The 17127-nt window shown below is 39.9% G+C and overlaps 1 long non-coding RNA gene and 1 pseudogene across 1 annotated transcript in view; one reads left to right on the top strand and one right to left on the bottom strand.

Annotated features, from left to right (window-relative positions):
* The first annotated feature begins 6423 nt into the window (after positions 1-6423).
* The window catches only part of LOC112482663, a 14094-nt gene continuing 3390 nt past the window's right edge, over positions 6424-17127 (top strand). The window contains exons 1-3 of the long non-coding RNA XR_003047375.1: positions 6424-6568; positions 9597-9783; positions 17005-17099. This is a non-coding gene — a long non-coding RNA (uncharacterized LOC112482663). The remainder of the gene's footprint in view (positions 6569-9596; positions 9784-17004; positions 17100-17127) is intronic.
* On the bottom strand, positions 7807-7922 carry LOC112482758 (annotated as a pseudogene).

Below are 17127 nucleotides of genomic sequence, written 5' to 3'. Positions count from 1 at the left end.
GACAGACTCTTGCTGTCTTTGGACAGGTTGACCCCTGAAACACCTGGGGTGATGGGAGGCTAACATCTCAAAGTTTACTAGACAAGATCAGCAGCCACACAACAAGGTAATGATTCCTCATGCAAACTCCACAGACTTTTCCTCTTGGGAAGAGCACTGTCATCTACATCTTCATCTGCATCTAGTCCTGTGGTTACTTTCTCTCTGTAACTTTTTGGCTAGAAAGAGCTGACAAACATAGATTTAAGAACTACATTTTCCCCCCGACTCGGACTCTGTGGAACAAATTACCACATTCTTATTTGTCTGTCTTCAGAAATCTTGTTTTCTCTTCCTGTCAGCTGATTGGGTGCTCCATAAAAATAAAGGCATAGGTCTCATTTTTTTCTATTATCCACAGATCCTACCACAGTGGCTGGCATTGAGTAGCTATTGGACAGTTCTCTAATTGAATGACTGACTGACTGAACGAATGCTCAAACAAGCACATGAATGTATTATTGCTCTTCTTTAAATCTCTCCATTCTTCCACCTCACCCAATGGGACTTTAGCCTTATACACACTAGATACTCTATAAATGACAGTTGAATGAATGCCAAGTCCTGTTCTAGGCACTGAGGACCCAAAGAAATACAGACACTATTTCTGCTTTGTAAGAACTCATAGGCTAGCAAGGAAGGAAAGATATATAAAATATTTGCAATACAACATGGTAATCAGAAACAAGATGAAGACACAATTCCTAACCATGTCCTGCATCCTTTTGATCAGGAGCTCTCACCCTGTGTGTGTGTATATGTGTGTGTGTGTGTACGCATGCACACATGTTCGTGTGTGCATATACATCATAAACCTTTTTGGAAATTATGTGAAACCTATGGATCTTCTCACAGAATAATGTTTTTAAATGCATAAAATGCATAGGATTACAAAGGAAGCCAATGGTATTGAATTACGGTTTTTAGAATATTAAAGTGATATAGTAATATATGTGCTTAGTTTGTAATGCATTCTATGACAAGGTTCAGTAAGAACCTAATATAACCATAATTTTGAAGTCCTGATATATAAAAACAGATTTTTTGAGACATTTGCAACAACACAGATATGAAAACGTCTGTGATTTCACCTGAAGACAAAGTCACAGTTGCTGTGGCTCTATTATTGCCCAAATTCATAATCAAAGGAAATGCTAAATTTCAATTAGAGGTGAATGAAAGTAAAAGTATAACTTTTTCCCAAAGATGTTTATAGGCTCCACCCAAGGAGGGGTTTCCCCTTGGGGCCCAGGTTAATAATCCCTGATCGAAATGTCCTAATAGACTTGACACTTTAGGGATAGCAACTTAAATGGCAGAGAGCCAGTGTGGTTTGTACTTAGAAGAATTGAGCATACTTCCTGAGCCTCATGTGAGAAAGGACAGTAATATAAGAGCCTAACAAAGTTTTGTGAACTACACAAGCTACGTATATAGACATGTGGATAAGCTATAAGCCACGTGCGCATATGTAAGGTGGTCACGTTACAGTTGTTGCTGTTGTTAGGGGACCCATCTTATCACTAGTATGAGCAACTTGAACATCAACATTGAGATCCTTCCAAGACTATTTTCCAGACATGTGAATGGCTAACGAATGCCAATTAGGGGAAATGAATTTCTCATACCCACTTCCCTCCAACCCGCTGTCTTGATATTTCCTCTCTTGCTGTTTCACAGTTGAAACTCCTGGCGAACCAAATTTTCTTAGAGGAAAGAGAGGTCTTGAGAGAAGTTACATAATAATAGAGAGATTTGGTAGCTCATATTTGGAATGAACTAAGAGGAGCAATTAGAGTAGAAGAGTTGAATTCTTTTCTGGTCCAGCCAGGGAAAAAATGAAGCTGGGGAGAAAGTGAAGTACCTTAAAATCTTCGTTGTTGTTGCTGTTGTTTTTTTAAAATATGAGAAAGAAAAAGAGATAGAGAGAAAGGTAGGTCATTGGCAATGGTTTGGGGGATTGGCCTGAAGAGCAGGGATGCCCTAACATTACAAGGACAATTCCAGGGGCTGTCATTCACATCATAGTCTATATGTGGCTCAGTTTCTATTGAGTCACTGCTATGGTAGGTAGCATGGTCTAGAGCAGGCTTTCTCAAAGTATGTTCTAAGATTAAGTAGATGTTCCCAAGTTTAATTCTCAAATAAAATGGTTCACTTCTCCATCCCACATACTGTAGAAAGGCCAGTCTCCCACCCTAATATTTCAACAATTCCTGAAGAAAATGCTATGTCCTCCGGTTACTCCTCTAATTCCTGCTCCAGCTGGCTTCTCACTCATCTCAACTGCTCTCAAAATTGCTGCAGCTGCTGCCTCACTCTCTCTGTTTTGGCTGATGTATAGAATGGTCCAATTAACAATGGACAAAGGAACTCAAGGTCAAAACACCATTAACTCAAGGTCAATGTCTGGAACAGACTTAATTGTTTTCCTTCTTCTGTGACATTCTTTGTTCATGGCTTTTGCCTATTTTTAGATTGAGCTATTTATTCCTTTTTTGTTGAATTATAGGAGTTCTTTATATATTATGGATCCAGTCCTTTGTCGAATTTAGGCATTTCAAATATCTTCTCATTTATAGCTCATGTTTTCATTTTCTTTAAGGTTTTGATTAACATAGTTCTTAATTTAATATTGTCAACATTCTCGATCTTTTTTAAAAAGTAAGCATTTTGTGTGTGTGTGTCTTGTTTAACCAACCTTCCTTACCCTCAAGGTCAGAAAGATTTTAACAGTATTGTCTTCTAAAAATTTTTAGTTTTGTTATTGATATTTAGTTCTTAGTCCAGGGGAGATGATTTTTATCTGTGGTTTGAGTTAGAAACCAATTTCATTCCCCCGCATATAGGTAGTTTTGCAAGCTGTTTCCTAAACAGTCCCTCCTTTTTCCACTGATGACATGACAGTTTACTAAATTCCAAAAAAAAACAAAAGCAAACCCTATTGGTAATTGTAGTGATGTTGCATTGCATTTGTAGATTGATTTGGTGGGGGTTAGGGGGCAATGATCTCTTTGAGAAGTTTTTTCTTCCCAGCCTTTAACATGGGATGTCTCGCCATTGATTTAGGTCTTCTTTAATATTTTCCATTAAAAAAAAAAAAACACTTTTTTGATTTCGTCTGTTTGATCTAACAACAGAGAGAAGTGTGTTTAAATGTCCTCTTAAAATGTGTTAAAATCTCCTTGAAAATTTTCCGTTTTTTCCTTTCTTCCCTTTTTTGGGGGACTGGGGGTGGTAGCTTGATAGATATATCTTCTCCCACAGAAGGCAAGTATTTTAGCATGATCCCATGGACTTTGGTCTCTCCTAACCCTATAGAGCATCATGTTGACATTGTCTACAATTTTACTTCTGTGTTATTATATATAAACTTTCACTTATTTGACTATTTTCTCCAAAAGTCTTTTCAAGGAGAGCCTTTATTGGCAAACTGAGTATTTATATACCTGAAAATATTATTATACCCTTATATTTGAGTGATAATTTGGTTGGATATAAAATTCTAGATTCAAGAATCTTTTCCTTAAACTCATTAGATATATTACTTCATTGTTTTCTTACCTCATTGTTGCCGTTGAGAAGCCTAATGTCATCCTGATTCTTGTTCCTTTTTGAGTGGTCTGCCATCTCTAGAAGCCTTTAGAATTTTCTTTGTTTGTTCATGATATTTTATAATGTGGGGTGGATTTTCCCTTATACCTCTTGTTTGGTACACTACGCTTCTTTCAATTTTGAGGTCATTTGTTTTTACTTCAAATGCTTTCTATTTTTCTTTTTATTTTTCTCTATTTCTATAACTCCTGTTATCCAGAGATTAACACTTCTATTTCTATCCCCCACACTGTTTAACTTTTCTATTTCTTTTTCTCTCCACACTGCTTACTGTGAGAGTTCCTAAATTTGATCTTCCAATTTAGCAATTCATTCTTTAGCTGTATCCATTCTAATAGATGTACCCATCCATTATATTTTTGCCTTTTACTTTCCTAACAGTGTATTGCAAAGAGAAAATGTTTTTAATTTTGATGAAGTCTAATTTATTATTTTTTTCTTTAATGGCTTGTGTTTTTTGCATTCTACCTAGAAAGAGATATTTGCCTAATTTTCTATTATGTTATTTTTTTCAACTATCTATATTATGTTTTTCATATATAATATTTCTAGCTTTTTATAATTTAAATCTTATTTCATGTTATTCTCCTTTATCTCATTAAGTATAACTATCATCCTTATTTTATATTCTCAGTCTGCCTCTTCTAATATTTCTGATTCAAATGTTATGTGTTCCCATGTTTGTTGATGTTCTTTTCAGATAGTTTTATTCCTCAGATATCTAGTTAGTTTTCCCTGGTGAATTTATAAGTCACCCAAGGATTACCCACTATTCTCTCTTGGAATGTGTATTGGGTCAGAGCCTAAGGCTAGGCCTTAGTGAGTCAGTCCCAGTAAGTTCATTCTGAGAGAGGTAGAGCTCTAGGATGGAGAGTCTTGGGCCCCTCAAATCCACAGTTAAACATTCCTGTTAGTCCTGGGTATTTCCCTTGGTCAGAGTTTTAGGGATTGGCCTTTAGTCTCTTAGGGAGAAGCACTCTCTGGAGGAAACATCTCACTGGATTATCATCTACCAGACCTTGGGATGGGTGAGCGATGCCAGAGGCTAGTCAGGCCTCATCTGCTTTCCTAGCTCTTTACCTAAGTCAGACTTATGCTTGATGTTAGTCCATGGACCCCTGTACTGGGGTCTGAAATATTCTTGCCCCTATTGAAGGGGCAGAGGTATTATCTCAGGTTATATTCAGAAAGAGGCAGGAACAGATTTTCAATAACTCGTGTTATTTATTATGTTATTCTCTAAACTACATCATTTTTCACCTACAAAAACAGCCATTTCATATTGCCCAATTGACACACATAGATATAGTTGTTTTTGTTTGTGACGGTGGTAATAAAATGGAATTCTATTCTATACCTTACTCTGTTCCTAGCTTTTTTGGTTTAACAATGTTAACATAAGAAATGTTTAAACCTGCAGAGAATTTTTATAAGAGTTTATTTGAGCCAGGCTGATGATATAAGCTAGAGAGCAAGGTCTCAAAGCCTCCAGAGAATAACCGTTTTGCAGCTTCTTTTATGCATTTGAAATTAAGGAGGGGACATATGGAAGATCGGAGAAAACAAGATAAGGATTGGATTACAGGATAGTTAACAAGATTATGTGTTCTCTTGAGGGTTAATACCCTCTTGGAAGGGTGTTGCTTCTGGTATTTCAAAAGTGTGTTAACCTAGATGCACAAAATCAATGGACAGGGCTGGCTTAAAGCCTTTCACTAAGAAAGTTGTAGGCCTGGGGTGTGACTACCCACCATGACCTGCCCAGTTAGGAATTTATGATCAGATTACCTGTGAGATTGCTTTCCACAGAATGCTTTTTTTTTTTTACCCACAATCATTATGATTTACATCATCTTTTGTTTCTTTATAACTTCTTATAAGCCTAAATCAAATGTTATTCACAAAGTATCCCAGTGCCGATAAAAAGTTTGCTTTATAGTGAAACTGTGGAGGGACAGAAGACAGGGCTGGGCACAAAAATAAATATGATGGTGGGATTAGGGCTGAGGGGGCAGAGAAAAGGAGATTGACATTTCCCAGGGAAACTGACAGGTTAGCCAGCATCCTAGGTCATATTCATGTTCTCAAAACTACCCCACATTTCCTCTGACACCTAAAGCACTTACTATAAAGTACTAACTGCTCACATTATGGCTGCTTGGCTTGCTTATCATGGGTATACGTGTGTTTAATCTGTGTTTTGTCTATCAGCTCTTTGAGGGATTCATAGTTGCACTCTACCTCTCACATCTGCCCCCCACCCACCTCCTATTACCCATACCCTTTGCCTGCTGTGTTTGGTACATAGAAGGCAGCACTCACTGGAGCAAACTGGAAATCTCTCTCTCCTCTCAAAAAGAACTAGAGGTATGTGGTTAGTCTCTGGGCCTCAGATTCTAGTCTATCCAGATTTCTGAGTCTGCCTGTGAGGTCAGGGAATTCTCCTGGGGCAAGGACAGGGCGGATTGTCCTGAGACTGAAGCTTGGATCAGAACTATTGGATGGCGTCTGAAGTTTTGCACAAAGGAGAATTGACTTGTAGATCAGCTGGGAGGTTATTGTGATAGCCCTGATGCCCTGTGCCTCCAGTGGACTGGAACCCTGTGGGAGCACATAGCTGGCATTTTTTGCTTGAGATTAGGAAGTCTTTGCTTCCTCTGTGAAGAGGCTTGAATTCAATGGACTGTTGTGGTAAAAATGAAAGATTTGGCTCCAGTTGTTACAAGGTGGTGGGCAGATGAGCTCTCTCTCTGTTGGTGGAAAGCCAGTTAAAGAACATGTGGTCACATTTTTGTCTGACATCATCAAGAACATAGAGAAGTTGTGATTCCAGCCTCAGAGGAGTGAGCTTTTATCTCTCTGTGACTCTCTAAAGCCATCTTTACAGCAAGAAGTGTCACAGCCTCAGTTCATAGTAAGTTTCTTTTGATGATTTGATTTGGTTGATTAGGTTCCCTGTTATATCACTCAAGGGCTGATGTCATTTCCCAATGTGGTGTCTCCAAGAGCCTTCCCAGACCTGGTGGACACTGACTGATTGTGAGATGAGGAGGCTGAGAGGCATGTTCCTGTGTTGCATTTCTTCCTGGTCTTCAATCTGGCACTCTTGGAAATGGGCTAATCATCTCTCTTCGTGTTGAGAGAGGATGGTGGGAGAGCATAAGAATACAAATTAGAATGAGAATTTAAACTGCTCTTTTATACTTTGCCACAATTTATTTTCTCTGAGTTGAGTCTTTTTTTTTTTTAGCATGTTCTTTGGAGTAGAACTTGTCTAAGGTTGACTTTAGTTTTTCAATTGAAGAAGAAATTGAGTATTGCCCAATTGCAGGTAGACTAAGGAGGGTAGACTGGGATTAGATATGCAGAATGGTCGAATAAATGTGTGCATAAACATACAGTCTGTTGGATGACACAAGAAACATGTTCTGAGGGTTGTTTCCTTCAGTAGCTAAGTAGATCTTGTGTTGTGAAGTAGTTAATACAGATGAAAAACATTGACAGTTTAAATAGAATCTCACAAAATATCTTCCTCACCAGCCAAACCATGAAAGCAGGACTTAATAGAAACCATGTAGGAGAGGTGTCAGTGAGCCAGGGAGGCCTGGGTCAGAGTTAGGATCAGATCCTTGTGACCTTGACTTAACTTTCTTCAGAGTGTGAACTAATTTGCAAAGCCGCCCGCATGTCAGCAGGCCCAGCTGAAGGGCACATGTGCTTGAAGTTTCTATGACCTTCACCTTGCTTTAATAAAAGCATTTAAAAGTCCAGGGTCTTCTCTTATACTTTGGTTGGTCAGTGATTGTCTCTTCACGAGGAACTGTAGATAAGTGTGATTGTCACCCTTGGGAGGTTGTGGGGAAGGAGGAAGGATTTTCTTCAAGAATCCTGAGAACCAAAGCCAGTGGAAGGAAATCAGAGGAAGGCAGATTTCTTAGACATAACCGGCCAACACTGGAAAAGGCTGCTTTGAAGGGCAAGATACTACCTACTGGGTCTTGTTTTTGATGGGGTGAGAATGGAATATTATGTGCTTAGTTCCTTTCAACACTTAAAAAATATGCTTTTAGCTCCTAGAGTCTCAACCCTTGAGCAATTAATCTCTGAATTGCTTAAATCATTGTATTTTTTAAAATTTTTTTTTATTATTTATGCCTACAGCACCTGGTCCTCCTACGTGGTCTCTCATCCAAGTGCTAACCAGGCCCGACCCTGCTTAGGTTCCAAGATCAGACATTGGGCTTGTTCAGGGTGGCATGACCATAGACCATGGACTTTGGCTCCATTGGGGCACGAATCTAGGACCTTCTGCGTGCAAAGCAGATGTGCTAACTGCTACATTATGGAACCACATCCCTAAAATCATTGTATTTTATCCCCCATCCCGTCAAATAACTTGTCCCATGTCTCTCTTCAGCTGCAGACCCCTGTTAGGCCTTCTCTCAGAATGGCATCTGTGAATTTCTCTTCCATGTGGAGAACAAGAGAGAATGGGAGAGCACCAGGATCATTTTTATTATATTTTTGATGAGTGAATTCACTTGACTATAGGAATCTAGAATATGTCTCTCAACTTTAGCTGGTCGCAGAATGTTCAGGAGGGCTTGATAAGCCCATATTGTTGGCTTCACCCCAAAGTTTTCAGTTTGGTAGGTCTAGGGTGGACCCTGAGAATGTGCATTTGTAACAAATTCCCAGGTAATGCTTTTGCCACTGTCAGGGACCACACTTTGAGAACCGTTGCCTAGAGGATAGAGACTCAAGCCAGCCCACTTTCAGTATGGCCCAAATTACCGGAGGTGGCAAATTAATAAATATTAGGGCACATCCTCCTCCTTTCCCAACATTTCCTCCTCTTTAATCCAGGCTCATTTGTCCCTGCCTTAGGTGCCTCCAAAGAGAACACTGACTCAGAACAATGCATCCCAGATCCAAAGTCTCTCCCTCTAGGAAACCTTCCATGAACTCCCAGGATTACATATCATGGCTCCCTATACTTTATGATAATTATCACACACAATTCAGTTCATAATTGTTAATTCATGTAATTTCTTAATTCATATCTCCCTCCCCCAGAGACTGTAAGCTCCACAGGGTAGGATTTAAGAACAGTAGAAAAGAGGTGAGGTGGTCGGGTGGGGGAATGGTAGTGGGTCACCCCAGGACTGTGGAAGAGAGTGGAAGAACAGGGATTTTTGTCCTTAGAGAAGCACCTTAGGAAGTGGGGAGGAAGAAAGGAGGTGGCCTGGGACATTCACTGGGACGTTTGGCTCAGGTCTACCCCAGCTGTCTAGCAACTTCCCTATTTTTTTCTACCAACTTGGGCATTTCATTTCTCCAGATTTTAAAACCTGGGTTGGTGTTACTAGCTCTGAGCTACTTGCTACCTCTAAGCCTCAGCTACTGCACCCATAAAATAAAGGGCTAAAGCCACAAGATAGGAGAGAACCGAGTTCAAAACCTGACTCTGCTACTGCTGCATTTCCATGAGCATGTGACTTGGCTTTGCTAAACTTTGGCCTCCCTGGGCATAAGGAAATGGTTTCTACTTTCTGAGGCTGGGAATCTTCCGGAGCCCATGTGCGGGAATTTTTTAGTACAGTGCCTGGCACACGTGAGGGCTCAATGCACACGAGCTACCATTGTCATCATCATCTTTATTATCCTCTTCACCATTATCACCATATCTGTCCTCCCCCCAATCCAAAGTTTCTATGAGGTCCCAGTGGGACAAAGAACTTCATAACGCTAAAGCATTGTCTGAATTCAAGGGCATCCAAGTGCCCCACACCTGCCAACAAAATTGCAATAACATACTCTCTTCTGGAAACTCAAGACCTGTGCCCTTCCTTCACAGGATGCCAGCGCAGGCTCTCCCCTTTCCAGTCCTTTGGTGGCTCTTGATATAAAAAAATGCATCTTTTGTCCCTTTCTGTTCTCAGGACTCCAACTAACCAACTAAAGAATTGTTAACTCAGAGCATTGTTCCTGAGGAAGAAAAGACCCAAGACACCCACCAACATCTGCTTTGTGCCAAGAATCTACAGTTGGGTTGCAAGGATAGCACATTGGGAAAATGAGAGTGAGACCGAGTAAGGAGCCAGCCGAGGTGTCTCAAGTCATCTCAAGGTTAGTGAGTGGGTGGCTAAGCCACAGTGATGTTCCTCCTCCCTGAGCCAGATCCTCCCTGGCCTTTTGCATTAGATAGCTTCTTGTCCTCTGTAAAATAAGATGAATGAAGAGATACCCAAGTCACATGATCTCAAAAGGTGGATCCTGGAGTTTAAACCCACTTATTTTACTGACGAGGCCTGGAGATGAACAAACACTTTCCCAGGGTTACACAGTGATTTGGAACTGGACAAAGACTCACTCCAGTTAGATCCTTTTCATTTAATCGAATTTTATTTTATTTTATTATTAGTTTCAAGTATATGGTCCATTAGTTAGACATTTATATAGTTTATGAAATGATCTCCCTGATTACTCTTTTTCTCCTTTGGCTCTACACCTAGCTATCAATTAGGTCCTTTTGTTTAAAGTAACTAGGCTAATGTTTAGTGTGATTTTTTTTTAAAGGCAAATTTTGTGCTGGTATTTATCATAGTTTGATAAGTTGTAAAAGGCCTCTTTTCTCTAATTACTTATTTGCCCTTCTCTATTAACCTTGGTGTCTGAATTGATGCTATGTTGTTGAGTGAGTGAGTAGTACAGTGATTGGGAGTACCGGAGCTGGAGCCAGCCTGATTTCGAATCTCAGCTTTGCTACTCACCGGCTGTACGACTTTGGAAAGTTACTTGACCTCTTCGAGTGTCAGTTTCTTTATCTGTAAAATGAGATGATATTACTTATGGAGAGGTTCTTATAAATTAATGCCTTGAGTTTTAGTAGTGCCTGACAAATAATAAGCACTCGATAAATGCTCGTTATAATTACCTCCAAGTGAGTTGCTTAAGGCGTGGTCTCCAACATTTTTGGCACCAGGGACTGGTGCTTCTATGAGAATCTAATGCCTGATGATCTGAGGTGGAGCTGAGGTGGTGATGCTAGCTCTGGGGAGTGTCTGCAAATACAGATGAAGCTTTGCTTGCCCGCCTGTTGCTCACCTCCTGCTGTATGGTCTGGTTCCTAACAGGCCATGGACCAGTACTGGCCTATGGCCCAAGGGCTGGGGACTCCTGGCTTAAGGGAAAGATTGGAAGTTGATTGATTAGGGAGTGCATGCTCTCTGAAAAAGACACTAAACCAGTACAAATAAAGCATAGCTGGAAATGAACAAGGAGTCCAGCCATTAGCAGATGCAAATGAATTTTGGATATTTCTGTTATTAAAATGCTGGACATTAGGATCTCTAAATTTAGGTAAATGACATGAGAAATGAAGAATCTATTTTGTAATTGTGTTATGATGGTGCCTGTGCCAGCTTTTGGGGGAAGGATGGCACTTGGTTTATATAGATGCTTTAGATTTGGAGGAGAGTTCTCTAGAGATCTGTGTGAGTCCCAGAGAGAGGACCAATGGGCTCCCAGGGTAATGGAGTGACAGGGGAATGCAAACTCCCAACATAAAGTAGGGTGTGCAAAATGGAACTGTGGCGGGCCAGTGGAAATGCCACCAATTTCTATATAAATTCTAGACCAAGCAATTTTTTGAGAAAAAGCAAAGCTACTTTAAATGACCTTCAAAGTGCTCTGGGCCAGTCTGGAGGGCTCCTTTTTCCCCTCTATTCCTGTCTCCTGGGTAACAGCAGATAGTGAGCTACGGAAGAAGGAGATGATAGCTCAGTCTTCTCTTGTTATACAATGGATCCATGGGGACATTAAGAAATAAGTGCCAGTGGGAAAGATGTAAAATTTATTCTCTGTAAGGTTGCTTTGGTGATCCAGAATAGTGTTTGAACTAGACTTGGGAAGCTGGCTGGGTATCAGAAAAGAAGGCAAGAATGCATGTGGACTTTGTTGATAAACTGCTTTGAATACTAGTGAGTAGCAGGGCTTCTATAGTCTCTCCTTGAAGAGGGAGCATGTGGTTTACTCCACTCCAGCATTCTGGAGCTGAGGGTCTAGAAGGAATGGATGACATTACGCAGAGTCTAGAGGAGAGACAGCATGTGCAGTGGGGGAAAAAAAAAATGGACTCTGGAGTCCATAAGATCTGAGCCCACGCTTGTCTACTCATCTTCTGCTGTGTGACCTTGGGCAAGTTCCAGTACCCCTCTGGATGTCAGCATCCTCACCTATAAAATAGGATCATAGTAACCCCTTTGTAATGGTGTTACCAGGATCAAATGAGAAAATGTACAAAAATTCAATGCACAGTTAGTGCTCTGTGACTGTAACTCTTACTTCTTGTGACATTATTAATGATTAGTGTGCAACAAAGTCTCATTACTCCCAGCTTCCATTCAGGTCATGCTAATAGCTCCCTTCAGGGATAAAAGTAGCTGTGTGTGATCTTCACAATGATCCTGTGAGGCAGAAAGGAGAGTGTTTGTTATCAAGTGACATTGAGGCTTGGCAGGTTAAGCATCATCCCTGAGAACATCTAGGTAGCAAGTGGTGGACCCGGGCCTAGATGGAATACTACTCAGACAAATAAAAGAAAATCTTGCTATTTAAAACATGGATGAATCTTGAGAGTATTATGCTAAGTGAAATAAGTCAGGAGAAAGACAAATACGATATGATTTCATTCATGTGGAATCTGAAAAACAAGAAAAAACAGAAACAAACTCACAGATATAAAGAACGAATTAGTGGTTACAAGAGAAAAGGGGGCAAGGAGGCCAAATAGGTGAGGGGGTCACCTCTGTGGTAATGGATGGTGACTAGACTTTTGGTGGAGATCACTTTGTAGTGTATACAGATGTCAAATTATAATGTTGTACACCTGAAACTTATATAATGTTTTATATCAATTTTACCTAAATAAAAAAAAAAAGGAAGAAAGAAAAAGAAAAAGAAAGAAAGAAAAGGGCTTATTATGAATAACAAGATACTTCTTTCACCTTTATCATGCTGGAATTATTTTAGGAACTGGAGCTATGTAAGGACAAAATAATAAAATAATATAATACATATAGATATATAACAATGATAAGTAATAATATTTATTACAATAAAAGATTCTCTCATTGCTTTTATCACTTAGCAAATCACAAGGATTTTAGGAGCTGTGTGCTAGGAATGGGAACAAAGACCAAATATCTATTTCTCATTATAAATCACAGTATCACAGTGGTTCCACAGATCTTAGCCAGCTGGTCTCAGGCTCACTTCTGCATCTCTGTCAGCTCCCTGGTTGGCTGGGGGCTGGCAGGCCTAAGATGTTCAGCTGAGATGGCTCATTTCTGCCCCATTGTACTTCTTATCATCCAGCAGGCTATCTGGGGCTTCTTCCCATGGCAGCAGCGGCAAAGGTCCCAAGAACAGCAAGAGAGAGTAAGCCCCCCATGCATAAGCACTTTTCTAGTTTTTCTTGTGACACATTTGCTGTTGTCCAAATGGCCAAAACAAGTCATTGGCCAAACTCAGGTCATTGTGGGTAGGAACTACCCAAGAGAATGGATACAGAGAGGCATGTCCACGGTTGCAACTTCTATCATGTGTGCAGTGAGCAGAGGAGAAGGCGAGTGCCAGGGCTTCAATCTTTATCCAAGCCAGGATTCTGGGCCATGAGCCAATGGCTAGTGTTCTTACTCTGACGAACCTTCTTGGGTTCCCATATATATACAATTCATAATGTAGTTCCCCACTCTTCTCCCATCACAATGCACTATATTGTTCTTTAATTGTTATAAGCTCTGCAAGGGCAGGGACCATGTCTATCTTAACCACGGTAATATTCTTAACATCAAATCCTGAGATTGGCATGCAGCTGGTATCAAATAAATACTTATTGAATGAACATTTATATAAATTCTCCTTTGAGAATTACAGAGGTGTTTTTTCATGTTTCATAATGAGGCTTTATTTAGCAGCCTGATATCTTCACCTGAGCTTCTCAGAGTTAGAATCATCTCTTACTCACCATCAGTCGATAAGTGTAGATAAATTAAAACACAGCTCTAATAATAATAATAGCTATTTATTTAGTACTTATAGTTGTCACTTATTAAGTACTTACTGTATGCCAGGATCTTAATCTGTATTACTTAATCTGCAACACCCATCAGGAGTGTTCCACGATTCTACTAAACCTTCAGATTCAAAGACTGCTGCAGGCCGCATTTGGCCCCAGTCTGCCTGCAAGGCTCTAAGATGGGAACCACCGACTGGCAGCAAGGTGATGTCCAGTACTCCTTTTCTGAGGGAGTCGGTGCAAAAGTCCACACACGAAGCAGGTCAGGTGGGAGGTGTCTCACTGGGCAGGTGCAGAATTACGTATATACATTTATGATTCCACATACATGCAATGTCCAGAATAGGTAAATTCATAGAGAAATAAAGTAGATTAGGGGGTGGAAGGAGGAGCGAGTGGGGAAGTGACTGCTATAGGTACAGAGTTTCTTTTGGGGGGTGATGAAAATGTTTTGGAATTAGATAGTAGAGATGGTTGCACAACCTTATGAATATACTAAAAACTACTGAATTATATGCATACTTTAAAAGGTGACTCTTTTGGTATGTAAATTATAGCTCGATTTAAAAATGTATACATTTAGTAATATACTAAAATAATGTATACATTATAAAGAATAGCTAACAAAAGTTACAGGGTGAGAATTTAAAAAGTCATAAATAAAACTTCTGATGTTGTCTTCCCTCCAACAAATTGTCTTGTGCACTTCCTGTGGACCCACTGTTTTAAACCATCTCTGAATAGATTGTACCTTCAATTAGAAACTATGGCACTTAGTAAGAGCTCTTTTTGCTTTCACAACTATTTTTAATTTCAGTAAATCAGTAATCAGTCAACAATAATAATTGTTAGGTAACATACATTGAGTACTCACCAGGTGCCAAGCACTATTCTAAGTGTTCTGTTTACATACACACACCTCATATTCCTATGCGGCTCTATTGTGTTATTGTTATTATCCCCATTTTACAATTGAAGAAACTGAAGTTGAAGAAACTTTTCAGAGTCAAAGCTATTCTGTGGCTGAGTAGGGCTTCAAACCAAGCAGCTGGAGGCTACGTTCAATGCCTGTGTTAACCTCTAGGCTGCATCGAACACCTACTATGTCCCTGCACCCTGGGAGATTTTCCTCTGATTGCGGAGGGTGTGAGATTACAAGTAAATGGAAGACCAGAACCGATATTTGTTAAGTTCCCCGAAGAATATATAACAGCCAAGTTCTGTGTCTCCTCTCTTCCAGAACCCCATGGAATGAAAGGGTTACGTGTGAGCTTTAAATCAAATTTTGTTTATGTAAACAAATAACAAAACCTCCTGAAAATTTTGTTTATGCCTTTGAGCTGGAACAGAGAGGGTTTGGGATGTTAGGGGTGACAGGTATCCTGCCAAGACCAACTCTGGCGGAATTCACCCAGCCCGAGCCGTTGGGATTCTGTGGCTGGGTGCCCAGCATTATGCCAGTGTTAGAAGGCTGGACTCTTGGCTTACTCTCTTAGAGCTGAAAAGTCCTTAAACACTAGGGAGGATTTGCTGCAACACACTAATTGTTAGGCAAATCACATAACATCTGTGAGCTGCTCAGGATATGGTAGAGACTTAATAAAATTCCAATGAATTTTGACATAGGATATCTGACATTTATTGAATAGGGACTCTTAAGTTAGCCTTTCTATGTATGAATTATAGTCTCTATCCAGTGTAACCAATAAAATTAATAAGATCTATATTTATTGACATGAAAAGATTTTTATAGTATAGTATTCCATAGATAGTCGATTTTAAAAGAAAAAATTTAAAAGTACATTTAAAAAAAGCACGTTTCCATTTTTGCATTGCTATTGTTATGTAGTTATCTGGAGAAAAAATATCAGGAAGGATATATACCAAAATGTTAACAGACATTATTTCTACAATAGTAAAGGTGATTTTAATTTTTAAATTATGAGCTTGTATTTTCTGACTTCTTTGGCAATAAGTTCATATTGCTTTTATAATTAGAAAAGAAATTTTTAACAAGCCCAATCTCGTATGATCTCGGAAGCTAAGCAGGGTCGGGCCTGGTTAGTACTTGGATGGGAGACCACCTAGGAAGACCAGGTGCTGTAGGCGTAAAAATAAAAAAATAATAAGAGATTGTAAGCTGACAAGGTCCTTTCAATCTGTGAGGCCAACCAAGGGTTGCCTTGCCTAAAAGAAATAAAAATAAAAATAAAAAAAGAAAAGAAATTCTTACTCAGAGAGCCTCCCTATCCTGTTTCAATTAAGTGGAAAGAATGACTCTGTGATGAAGATCATACTTCTTAAGTTTTGGCCTTTTGAAACTGTCTTGGCTAATGTCTACTTTTTTGGAATTTTTATGAGAGTTTAGTTGAGCCAAACTGACAGCATATACCAGGGAGCAAGGTCTCAAATGCTCCAAAGAATAACAGTTTTGCCGCTTCTTTCATGCATTTGAAATTAAGAAGGGGACATATGGAGGACTGGAGAAAGCAAGATAAGGATTGGATTACAGGATAGTCAACAAGATTGTGTGCTCTGTGAGGGTTAATGTTCCCTGGAGGAGTATTGCTTCTGGTATTTCAAAGGTACGTTAATCTAGATGCACAAGAACAATGGACATTGTTGGCTTAAAATCTTTCACTAAGGAAGTTGTAGGCCTGGGGCTGGGCTACCTACCCACCTTGACCTGCCCAGTTAGGAATTTATGATCAGATAACCTAATTTCCATTTCTATTTGATTTCCTTCCCAAAGTACTACCCCTTTTTAGATGTCATTTTAAGCGGAGGAGGCTTTAGTGGGTGATGAGGCACCACCTACAAACAGGCTCCAGGGAATTTCTTCAACAATAATGTCCTATGTGTGCTCCCCATCCCCGTGACCATCTATAGACTACTAATTTGTACTTCCTTAACCCTTTACCTCATTCTCTAGGGAATGCAGTTAGCATTAACAGAATGGCTAGGAGGAGATCTAGAGGAGAGAAAGAGCAATTAAGGAGATCGTTTTATAAACTATATACATGTCTAACCAATGTACTGTACACTTGAAACTAATAAAATTAAATTAAATAAAAAAGAATAATGTCCTGCCAGAAACCTTGAAACCTCATGACATTTTACTTGGGATTACAGATCCTTCTGCAAACAGGGGTCTCCTCCACTCTGCCCATGGTCCTCAGTATCTGGTGTTTAGACTCCCCACTGGTGAAGATATGAGCGAGGCTAACGAAGGCCTGACACTGCCTCCTCTGGGCTTTGCTTTTCTCCAGGATTCCCAGCCCCCGCTGCTGAAAGCAGAGAGAAGAAAGGACCCAGGCACAGCAGGTGTACTCCCACCATGGGGCAGAGCTGCCAGCGAGCATGCGTAAGATCTCCCCTAGTTTTTCTCTGAC

This window comes from Pteropus alecto, unplaced genomic scaffold (genome assembly GCF_000325575.1).
Source record: "Pteropus alecto unplaced genomic scaffold, ASM32557v1 scaffold155, whole genome shotgun sequence".
Lineage (NCBI taxonomy): Eukaryota > Metazoa > Chordata > Mammalia > Chiroptera > Pteropodidae > Pteropus > Pteropus alecto.
This window is presented reverse-complemented; position numbering and strand designations above follow the sequence as displayed.